The following is a 12,766-nucleotide window of genomic DNA, read 5'->3' on the forward strand; positions in this document are numbered from 1 at the left end:
GACTTTGCATAAGCCTCACTATATCATTTGTATTCATGCTTTAGATCACTTTGCATCTTGATTTGGAACATTTACATTATCATTTACAAGCAATTAGGGTTTACTTTCTAGGTTGCTCTAGTTTGCTTACTTGCATTTTAGGATCTTGCACACACACAAGGTCTGCACACACACTACTTTTACAATACAACTTGGCTATTCGTGGAGGTGGAAATCACCAAAGTGGGGGTTTGACTAAGGCAAAACCCTATATAGCCGCCCACCATACCTTTTCAGATATAAGTGCAGATTTCGGGATTCGGACGACGCTGCAAGTTGCAGATCCGACAGAAGCAGATGAAAACTGAGCAACACACCAAATTTCAGAGTAAAATACCAGGACAGGGGTGTGGGGTGCCCTGGTCCTACCAGGACAGGGGCGCTAGGTGCCCTGGTCCCTGGGATAGGGGCGCTGGGCGCCCTGGTCCTTCTGTCAGATAACAAGTTTTAGACAACTTTTCAGGTTACCAAATAGTAGTTTCAGGAGCAAAATCAGGACAGTGGCACCTGCGCCCCCATCCTAAACATTTGCACTCAGATTTTAACTCTGGGTACGCATCTGCATTCTTATCTTGTCCTTGTGTATACTGGTTTCCATTGTTTAGTTTCAATTCTGCAATCTTGTTAGTAGTTCATACTTGCACTTTGGGGTTAGGAATTGAACTTGTATCATTTTATCTTTCAATTACAACAAAGGAATAGAAATCCTAATAGGTAGCCCGTGGCTCTCTCTTCCACAAAAAGAAGTAGCCAATTGTGTGATACCTCTAGGCTCTTTCGTATTCCACAATGTGTGTCAAAAGGTAGGATTAGGACATGTTAGCCTAGTCTCGCTTTTTCCCCTACACATTTTGGTGAACCCGACGTGAACCTTATTATTTCTTCCTCTTGCATTGAATTTGTTAGATCTAGATCTAGATTTAGTGTGTGTCATTTAAGTTTCATTGTTAAAAAAAAAAAAAAGAAAAAAAAAAAAGAAAAGAAGAAAAAAAAAAAGAAAGAGTGTGTTTCTTTGTTTCTTTGCATTATGTGTTTTATGCAACTTTTATTTCAAAATGTCGGATTTTTATTTGCAAGATGTTCATATTTATGATGATGTATGCAATTATGTCGATTATGAGTATAGCCAAGATGAATTAGATGAAGCTTTAGATGAGTTTTTGAACCCTAAAGATACCAAACCTTCATTTTACCAAAGACTCATAAACATTGTTACTATGCCATTTCGGTGTGATGAGAAAGATAAGTCGAATGATTCCTCTCAAGGGTACATTCCTATCAACTCTTCCACTAAATCTAGTAACATGGTTGTTTTCAATGATCCCCTCTATGAAGAGATGTCTCCTTTTGAACCAAAAGGTAAACCTTTTAATAGATATGATCATGCTTTGTTGGATGATGCTCTTGATGACTTTGTGGCTTTATCGAAACCTTTAAACAAGAACAAAACTTCTAAATTAGTTAACATGATAAACCTAAAAGAGCATAATAAGCCTCTCTTTGAAGTCCAAGGTGCTTATCCTTCTCCCACCTTTCAAGTTCCTAAATCTCCTCTCCTTACTATCCAAGGAGGGTGTGGTCATGATTCCTTTCTTACTCCGAATAAACCTATCATCACTGTGCAAGGAAGAAAACCTATGAGTCCCTATAGTTATGCCAAGCAATTAACTAGAGAGAGTTATCATGCGGTTGTCCATACTTATCATACTAGAAATAATAGGTAGCCTAATCCTCCTCCTATTACTCCAGTTTCTCTTCCTAATCCTCAACCAATTCTTCCGCAAGCTCCACGTATTTCACAAGTTCTTGGCAAGGAATATGATCTCATAGAACAACTTAAGGCTACCCCTGCTAAGATATCCCTTTGGGATTTTATCCAAACTTCTTCCGCTCATCATGGAATGTTACAAGATGCCTTGAAAGATTTGAATGTTCCTCCACCTAATACATCTAGTAATATAATGTCTTTGGTTAACTCTGTGATGAATCCTAAAGCTCAAATTGTGTTTACTCAAGATGAGTTGCCTACTAGTGAAATTCAACATCAATATGATCCCTTGATGATTGTGGTTATCATAAATGACACTACTATAAGACGAACACTGGTAGATAATGGCTCTGGCCTTAATGTGTGTAGCATTAATCTATTGCATAAGATGAATGTGGATACATCCCTTATTGAGCCTGACTCTCATCCCATTCGAGGCTTTGATAATGTGGCTAAGTCTTCATTAGGTATTATCACCTTACCCCTCACAGTGGGGCTGGTTACTTTGCCTACTCCTATCCATGTTATGTCAGGAAATCTAACATACAACTTGTTATTAGGGAGACCTTGGATTCATAGTATGCAAGCTATCCCCTCTACATTGCATAGACAAGTTAAATTTATTTATAACAATAAGACATATACCTTGATAGGTGATACTAATTTTCAAGCTTGTTTGCAAACATCTACTTCCAAAGGAAGTTCTTCTAAGCCTTCCTCTTCTAGTGATGACTCTTTAAACAAGATACCCATGGATGAATCCTCACTCTCTGATGATCAAAATTCTTTGGATGAGTTTGAAGTTCCTGAAGAAGATTCTTCTCAACTTGAATCTACACATGAGAAGGCTTTTGATCCTGAGAAGGTTCTCGCAGAAGACGATTGGGGATCTCTTGATTTTAATCCCACCTTTGTAGGTGAGTATAGGGTTCCTCCTAGAGAGCTTAAAGTTAAAGAGAAGGAAGAAACTAAAAATCAATCAATCTTACCTGAACCTATGAGCAATAATTTTGTGGCCGCTTCTCGAACTTCTTCTCCTCACACCTCTAATTCTGAAGAATTTGATTCTTTGTCTTATGAAAAACCACCTTCTCTTTCTGAAATGGCTAATCGTTATGGTCATGGTTTTCATATTTTAGCTAAATATGGGTATAATGGAAATGGTTGTGTTGCTCACAAACAACAGATAAAGGTTCTTCTAGGGAATAATCTTTATGATGAGACCTTTGGACTTGGTTATAATCCCTGCAAGCACACTAAAGCTTCTAAGAGACCATGTATTAGTGTTAATGTTATTTCTACATCTCTACCAATGAGACACCCTGAGTATATTGATGGGGATCCTTTGTGTGCCTATGCTTTGGATGTCTTTCCTACCGATGATGCTTTAGCTAAGTTTTTAGGAGCATATGATACTCTTCCTCGTTATCATCACAATAGGGGACTTCCTTATTGTTTGGACGCTGAAGCCTATTTTGGAAAAGAGACTGATAATGATGAGATTGTGGAAGAATTCCCTCAGTTAAAGGATACTCCTCAACAAAGTAATCTTCTCATAAGTGACACCATTGATGTTAAGATGGATCCTTGCAATGAAGAAAAAGTTATTAAAATTGGAAAATGTTTGGATGAAGAAGAACAAAAACAATATGCAGATTTATTGTGTGAATTCCTTGAGATCTTTGCTTGGACATATTCTGACATTCCTGGTATAGATCCTAAGATTGTTACTCATAATATTGTCTTAGTTCCCAATGCTAAGCCTGTGAAATAAAAGATTCGAAAAATGAATCCTAAGGTAGCTTTGCTTGTTAAGGCTGAGATTGAAAAATTATTAGAGGCTGGATTTATCCGCCCTATTGATTATTCCCCATGGATTTCAAATATTGTCGCTTTGGCTAAATCAGATAATAAAATAAGAATGTGTACCGACTTTCGGGATTTAAATAAGGCTTCTTTAAAAGATGATTTCCCTCTCCCAAACATTGACATGATAGTTGATTCTATAGCAGGACATGCTTTGTTATCCTTCATGGATGGTTTTTTAGGATACAATCAAATTTTCATTAGTCCTCAAGATCAATTCAAAACTGCTTTCATCACTCCTTGGGGTACGTTTTGTTGGGTGATGATGCCTTTTGGACTTAAAAATGTCGGCGCAACTTACCAACGAGTGATGACCCTTATCTTTCATGATTATATGCATAAGATTTTAGAAGATTATGTTGATGATATTTTAGCCAAATCCATTCTCCGTATAGATCATATTAAGATCCTTCATCAAATCTTTGAAATAATTCGTAAATATCACGTGTGCTTGAATCCCCGAAAATGTGTTTTTGGTGTGGATAGTGGAAAACTATTAGGATTCATAGTTTCACATCATGGGATTGAGGTGGACACTAAGAAAATAGATGCTATTGTCAACATGCCACCTCCTAGAAATGTGTCTCAACTCAAAAGCTTACAAGGAAAGGTTCAAGCTATTCGTAGGTTCGTATCTCAACTTGCGGATCGTATTTTTCCTTTTACTCAACTTCTCAAAAAGAATATCACTTTTCAATGGAACGAAGATTGTCAGCAAGCATTTGAAGATTTAAAAGTATATTTGGCTAATCCTCCTATCCTTCAACCCGCCGAACCTTCTAAGACCTTTCTTCTTTATACAGCTACTTCCTCTCATGCTCTCGCAGCATTATTGGCACAATATGATAAAGATGGTAAGGAGTGTCCGGTTTATTACATAAGTCGTACCTTACTCGATTATGAGACCCGATATTCTGCGATAGAAAGACAATGCTTGGCCTTGGTGTTTGCGACTCAGAAATTGAGACATTATCTTTTAAATTCAGAAGTCCACGTCATGGTAAAGTTTGATCCTTTGAAGCATCTTTTCTCTAAAACTGATTTATCAGGGCGCCTAGCTAAGTGGGTTATGATGTTAACGGAATTTGACCTTAAATTTGTTTCACAAAGAGCAATTAAAGGGCAAGCATTGACCGATCACTTAGTTGAGGCCCCTTCACCTTTCTCCTTCCCTAACCCTGAGTCTTTTCCCGATGACTTCATTCTTTGTACAGAGAAAGATGAAACTTGGGAGTTGTACTTTGATGGCTCTAAGTGTCGTACAGGATCGGGGGTAGGTGTTGTTCTGATTTCTCCTACAAAGAAATCCATTCCCTTATCTTATCGTCTCAATTTCCTATGTACCAATAACATTGCTGAGTATGAGGCTCTTATAGCAGGAATAAAGGCAGCCTTGGCTTTGAATGTAAAGCACATACATATTTATGGAGATTCTCAATTGATTATAAGACAAGTAACAGGACTGTATCAATCAAAACAAGACAAATTATCACAATATAAAGACCTTGCTATCTCTTTGTTACAAAAATTCGATTCTTATACCATGGAACCTGTTCCTCGAAAAGATAATTGACATGCGGACGCAATGGCATCTGTGGCTTCTCTTGTATCCTTAGAGGACCCTATGGTTGATCTTAAATTTGTTATTCACAACCTTATTTCTCCAGCTATTGTAGATGATTCTAGCTTGGTGACATGTTGTGACTTTATAGACTCAGATGAATGGTATTCGCATATCATAAGATACTTGACCAATGGTACCTTTCCTGATTCCGCCAATAGGAACACTAGGGCTAGAATCTGCAAGCTATCCGCTAGATATATCGTTCTTTCTAATGTTATTTACCGAAGGGGTTATAACGGTCTTCTCCTTCACTGTCTTAACCAATTGGAAATCCTTATTGCTCTTGAAGAGGCACATTTAGGTGCCTGTGGGGGGCATTTTGGAGGCAAATCCTTGGTTCAAAGATTGCTTCGTATGGGATATTATTGGAAAACTATGCAGAAGGATTCTTTTTCATTTGTTAAGAAATGTCATCAATGTCAACAACATAATAATCTGATTCATGCTCCTGCCCATGAACTTCGTTCTCATGTAGCTTCTTGGCCTTTCTCTGCATGGGGGTTGGATCGCATCAGTAAAATCTCTCCTCCTTCATCTCAAGGACACACTTTCATTATAACCACAACAGATTACTTTACAAAGTGGGTAGAAGTTGTTCCCCTTCGCTCTACTACTGCTGAAGTGATTTGTCGATTTCTTCTAGAAAACATTATTTCTCGATTTGGGATACCTTCCACTATAATCTCAGATAATGGGACATCATTTAAGAACAAGGATGTGAAGAAATTCCTCGAGAAATATCATATCAAACATCAATTTTCTACACCATACTATCCTCAATCAAATGGTCAAGCCGAATCATCCAGTAAGATAATTGAACAAATTCTTCGCAAAACCGTGAATAAGCATGGTAAGGATTGGAGTACTCAGCTAATCTATGCTCTTTGGGCCTACCGAACGAGTGTAGGAATTGCTACAGGAACTACCCCTTATAATCTTGTTTATGGTGCTGATGCTATTATGCCTTTAGAGCTAGAGATTCCATCACTTAGAGTTTCTCTCAAAGGTATAGTAGATGATGACTCTTATAGAGAACAAAGACTTCAACAGCTTGAGATGCTTGATGAACAGCGTATACATGCTCTTGAGCATATTCAAGCGTATCACAAAACTCTACAACGAAGCTATAATGATAAGGTTATTCAACGTTCCTTCTCAGTAGGTGACTTAGTTCTCTATGAGAATCAGTGCAATGTGAATGCCTTACCTGAAGAAAAGGGAAAATTTAGTCCTAATTGGCTTGGACAGTATATTGTTATTGAAGATTATGGATCAGGTGCTTACAAAATAGCGGATGTAGATGGTACATCTCTTAAAGAACCTATAAATGCTATGCACTTGCGTAGATACTATGCTTAATTCCTCATTCCTTATCTTTCATTTCATCTATCTTCTTTTCACTTCTTCAAAATTGGATAATATGTTAGCATATCTTTGTTAGAGCAAATAGAATTAAATGATGTTTTGTTTAATCTATATTGCTTTGTTCCTGACAAGCATGTTTCTTTACTCTATAGTTTGTCTTGAATTCATCTATGTAAATTGCAAAAGATTTACATTTCCATTATGCTGACATATTATATAATGTCTTTATGTGTTAAGTAGAGTTGTATCATGTTGGGTTTAAGTTCAAATTAAAACACATTAGTTATATGATTCTTAGGCTTAACACATATTTCTTCTCTATCATCAATGTAGTATTTGATTAAATATTTTATTTAATCAAGTCACACATGTATCAATTTAATCATGGAGCATTGAGAAAACAATCACATGGAAATTAAATTCAGAACATACATGTACATCTATCAAATGTATTAACTTTAATCAGAATATACATTGTTTTAGGCATTAAAGATAACACATTTGAGACAAAGAGAAGCATGTATATATATATATATATGTGTGTGTGTGTGTGTGTGTGTGTGTGTGTGTGTGTGTGTGGATCATGTGTTCATATACAAAAGTAGGTCACTATACATCCAAAATGTGACCTATCCTACATCATGAGATCATCTCCTATCCCTAGGGCTAGTGGTTGGAGAGTGATGACTAGACGCTCCCTCTTGATCCGGCCGTGAAGGTGGACCCATAGGTGTATAGCATGATATAGACCGTGAATGACTCCGAGAGGAACTCCTATGATCCCTATCCATAAGGATCGAGTGATACGAGGTAGCCTCGGCCTGAGCTGCTGCTAGGTCACGCTGTGCCTGCTGAAGGTTCTCTTATAGAACTCTCTCTCTCCCTCCATATTTCCACCTGTACTCTAAATGGGGAAAATAAGTCCTCATGCCGACCCGCGCTCCCTTGAGGCCTATAAGAAACCTGTGAGGAACTAAGAATCTGTGCCGTCATGGAAATATCTATCACTGCTTGTTGGATCAAGGAACACCACTCCTGCACATTAGCTATAGCAGTAGAACAGATTTTCTATTAGTACCATTCTATATCATCAAAATATTAATCAATCAATATAAAACTACTATACCTAGATCTCCCTCGCGCCAGTAGGGATTGTGATATGGTAGCATTTGTGACTGGGAACTACTAGGCTCCCCATGCTCAATTGATCTATGCACGATGGGTACAGGTCTCCATATCGCCTCGTGTTCCCCCTTTTGGGGAATATGAGGGGGATCCAAGGCTATGGTATCATCTCTTGAATGGTGGGGAGCTGCATCTGACTCCTCCTCATCATCGTCATCCTCATCTGCATCCTCACCCGCATCCTCATTCTCCTCATCATCATCTCTATCTGTGTCATCCTCCTCTCCCTCCTCCTCCTCCTCGGAACTAGGCTAATCTCCTATGGGTGGGTCAAGATCTCCTACCTCCTCATGACCCTCTCCTTCCTCTGGCTCCTCCGATCTGGATCCCTAATCCTCATCTTGGTCTCCATATCTCCATGGACCTGGATGGCCTGTTGGGTAATCTGGTGGAAAGATAGGCCCTAGGTATGTCCTCACAAACCATGAGAGATACCTGCGTTGTGCTCCGGGATCTGCGGAGTAATCAGTGACCACATCCTGATCGGACCCCTCTATATCTGTAATCTCGATATCATCTGTCGTAGGTCTCGCTACTGCTTTGGGTCTAGGAAGGACTCGTGAGTGTCGAGTATAGATAGGTACATCACCCGGAACACACTGCTCTAGCCCAAACTACCTCCGTACTCGGTCAAAGTAGAATGGGACTATGATATGTGAGTATCGTCCTCTCAGTAGGCGGTTCCTCTGTAAGCATGCTAGCTGCCTCTCCATTCCATCCCATCTGTGCATCCGCAGATATGGGCTCCATACTGTCACCTCAGCTGTCAATCTATCGAATGTCACTCTCCAATATAGTAGATCCCCAAATCTCCACTCACTGGTAAGTGGATAGGCAAACACCCTAGGTCGCTCGCTAGCTGCACTCATCAGATAGCCGACAGGCCTGGTGCATGTGAAGTGCTCAAATATCCACACCTGCAGAAGTGTGCATGTCATCAAGCTACAACCCTGTCCAAACACATTCTCCTCGAGGTCATGATAGAGATGTGCAAGCATACTCCGACCCCAGGCATATACTCTCCTATGTCTCTCCATAGCCCTGATGCACCATGTGAGACCCCCATGCATGTGCGTACCTCGCCCATTAGGGCAGACGACTAGTGCAATGATGGCAATCATAAGGCGTCTCACAAGGGGCACCTCTCCTGTAGGATGTAAGAGCCAACTGACCATGATGCGACCTCTTGTCTCACTCGGCATGACTCTCCCTATGCAGTATTGTAGCGTCCTAAAATTGCGACACTTGCAATTTCGACTGCATTTCGGTCTCCACGATGGTGACGCAACACGCAACCTGAATGGAGACCCCGAAACCTGATTATGACACTGAAAACTGCATTTTTCAAGCACCCTGGCCTGAACCTCCTTGCACCCTGCTGTCCCGGGAGGTGGGACCAGAGTGCCCAGCACCCTAGTCCTTCAGGACCAGGGCACCCAACGCCCTGGTCCCCCAGGACCATGGCGCCCAGCGCCCTGGTCCCTGGGTCCTATTTTGGGCCTGGTCTCCTTTGTACTTCGGGTCTTTTTGTTTGCAATTTGGAAAATTAACTTTCCTGGTCGGCCTAAGGTCGGGAAAATCAGTCTATCAGCCCTAATTGACAAGTATATAAACTACATTTTTCTCTCTCATTTGGCATGAAGAGGATAGGTGTACAAAGCGTGGAAACTATACTCAAGCATTCAAGCATTCCTTCAAGCAATTGATCATTTCAAGTCTCCATTCAAGGCTAAGTGTTGCATTCAAGACAAGGATTCAACCATTGAAGAGGAGATCACTTACTACATACTACATACAACATACTACAACAGCATACAACATCTATACCTTCGCACATAAGGATACAAACATCCTTAGAACAAGGTATTAGTACTTGTTTTACAGTCATTTACATTTACAGCACTTGCTCATTTCTTGGTTAATTCCAAAACCGGGGTTTGACCTAAAGGCAAACCCCTAATCCCTAACCCCCCAATCGTCTTCGCTTTTCTGTGTGTAGGTTGCAGGCACGCGGCTGAAATTGAAGATCTGGAATCCTTGTGCAGAGACAAACAGATCCCCCTTCGTTTCACGGATTTTTCGGAGGACCGTGGCGCCGGGCGCCATCGTCCCGACAACTTTTTCTCAAATTTGCAGGACAGCGCCGTATCGACATTTTACTGCTAATTCCAGGTCCGCAGCTTCATCCTATATCCCTATCTTAGTTTATGAGCGAATCTTTGTCACTTTCTATGCATTCCTAGCTTAATTCTTATATGCACATTCTTTACAAAAGAGGGTAGCCTTGCTGTCTTAACCCTTGAAACTCATTTAGCATCCAATCTTGCATTGCGTGGGATTGGATCTTGTGGGTTTCAACCCCTCTTTTGAATGTAAAGTCTCTCCCTTAAGTTAAAACCATCAACCCTAGTGAATCTCCCTTCTCTCTCCTTGGAGTTGGAAGAGGGGAGAGCAACTAGGGTTCGATCGCGATTTTCCGCTTTACATTTTGGTGAACCCGACGTGAAAATCCTTTCTGATTTTTCATGCTTAGATCTGAAAAAAAATTGATTACATTTCCATGTTTGATCTTTTGCAAAATTTTAGAGGTGATTGCATAAAAACCTTAAATTTTCTTTTTAGTAATTAAGCTTGTGAAATGTCTAAATGTTAATGCTTGTTTCAGATCTGCCCTTCTATTACAAATTGTCAATTCATATCTGTGCTTTAATTTTGAAAATTAAGTGGTTAAGTGTCAAAACCCTAATTTTTGAAACCCTCTTGATTCAACCTTTGTCTGACAATTTCACTGATCAAAACATCTCCAAATACGTTGTAACTTTGGATTCCGCAATAAAATCACAATATCTTTCATCTCTGAAAATTTGGAAAAAAGTTGCCAGGACCGTGTGCACTCCGAGCGCCATCGTCCCCGACATTTTTTCCGAAATTTCGGGAGCTAGATCTTACTGTATTTTCCTGCTAAAATCCAGAATTTTGGCTGATTTTATCAAATCTAACACTTTCAAAATTACAGTCAAAGTTGGTCTTATGATTGCTTGGATTAAGGCTTCTAAACATTCAAAAATCATTGAAACTGAAATTTTGTGTCAAAATTGTGTTCTTACTGTCCTAAATCTAAAAAGTGTGTTTGCATTCATTCGAAATTTCAGTGCTTTATTCAAATTCTTGCATTTTGTGACTTTTGAAATTAAGTGCTTAATTACAACAACTTTAATTTCCGCTTTCAAAATTGAATTTTGCGTGAAATTGAGTCAATTTTTAAATTTCAAAATTTGCATTGCTCTTAACATTCCCTCTAAAATCATAAAATTCAAAATTTCAGTTTCCCTCTTTTTTTCAAAATTCAAATTTTGCATTTTTCGACAATCTTGATAGGGTTCAATTTTGAGATTGCAACTTTAATTTGGCCTATCTACAGATCATAAAATCACTCAATTTTTTCAGATTAGCTCTAAAATCATCATACCTTTCATCCCTGCAAATTTCGAAAAAAGTTGCAAGGACCGTGTTGCACTCTGAGCGCCACGGTCTCGGACATTTTTTTTGAAATTTCGAGAGACTGTCATGATTGCATTTTACAGCTTAAATCCAGAAGATTGGCTGATTTTACTGAAAATTGCTACCTCTAAATTCAAAATCTTCTCTCTCTTTCTAGTGCATGAGTTTTACAACAATAAGCCCTACTTACACTATTCCTGTTAGACGAAGCCGTAGAATTAAGTCTTTCCGAGGTGTAATTACCGAGGAGATGGAACCTAATTTGAATAGCCTTTTTAACGAGGACATGGGTAATTCTTCTAATCCTCTTAATGATGAAGAAGCTCTCCATGAGGTTTCTGAAGAACAACTTTCGAAATTGGATAACCAATTTGACGATTTTCACCAATGGATGTCTCATGAGTACCCCGATAGTCAAGCTCTTCCTTTAATTGAGGGTCTAAAACGTATGCTTCAAAGTGATAAGAATGGAATTGATATTTTGCGTGGTATTTCACACATTGTGAATTCGAATGTGATGCCTATGAAGAGTTGTGCTGAAAATTTGGGTTATACACAACCTCCTACACAAGTCAATCATTCTATTCCTTTGACAACTCCTATTGCTAGCATACCTACCTTTACATCAAACATAATGACTACTTCTATACAAGACATTCTGCCTATGATCACCAGTCATGGGGGCAACCCTTCTTCTTCAATTAACCCTCTTCCTTCATTCAATCCAACTTCTTCATACATTCCTTCAATGAGTGTTCCTATTACATCTTCACAAATGAACATGACGCAAGGGGGCAATTCATTTAACCCTTCCATTCCTCCTTGTAATTGTTCCTCCTGCTCAATCATCTCCTATGACTAACTATCATAGGGTCCCACCACATTACTCTCTACCTTCTTTCAATAACATAACACCTCCATCTCAATCTAACACACCTAATATGAATTCTTCGACTGAAGCGACCATTAACAATCTTGCACAAACTGTCTCTTCTTTACAGCAACAAATTGCCTCTATGAATCAATCTAAGTTTAGTGTGCCCACATTTGATGTTGCGAGCCCACTTTCTCTTGACATTGTTCGAGCTATCCCTCCTAAACATGTTGAAATCCCGCATTTGGAGCTTTATAATGGTAAAGGAGATCCTCTAACACATGTTAAGACTTTTCAAACAATATGTACTAATTTTGCTTATGACCAAAGGTTGCTTGCAAAACTGTTTACTAGAACATTAAGAGACAAAGCCCTACAATGGTATTGCTCATTGCCTTCTTATTCTATTACTTCTTTCGAACAACTTGCAAATGCTTTCATTCAACAATTTCAAAACAATATAAGTCCTAAAGTTACTTTGATTGATTTAATGCATTGTAAACAAGGTGTTAAAGAAAAAGTGAATGATTTTATTGGTAGATAT

Source organism: Cryptomeria japonica, chromosome 8 (assembly GCF_030272615.1).
Source record: "Cryptomeria japonica chromosome 8, Sugi_1.0, whole genome shotgun sequence".
Classification (NCBI taxonomy): Eukaryota; Viridiplantae; Streptophyta; class Pinopsida; order Cupressales; family Cupressaceae; genus Cryptomeria; species Cryptomeria japonica.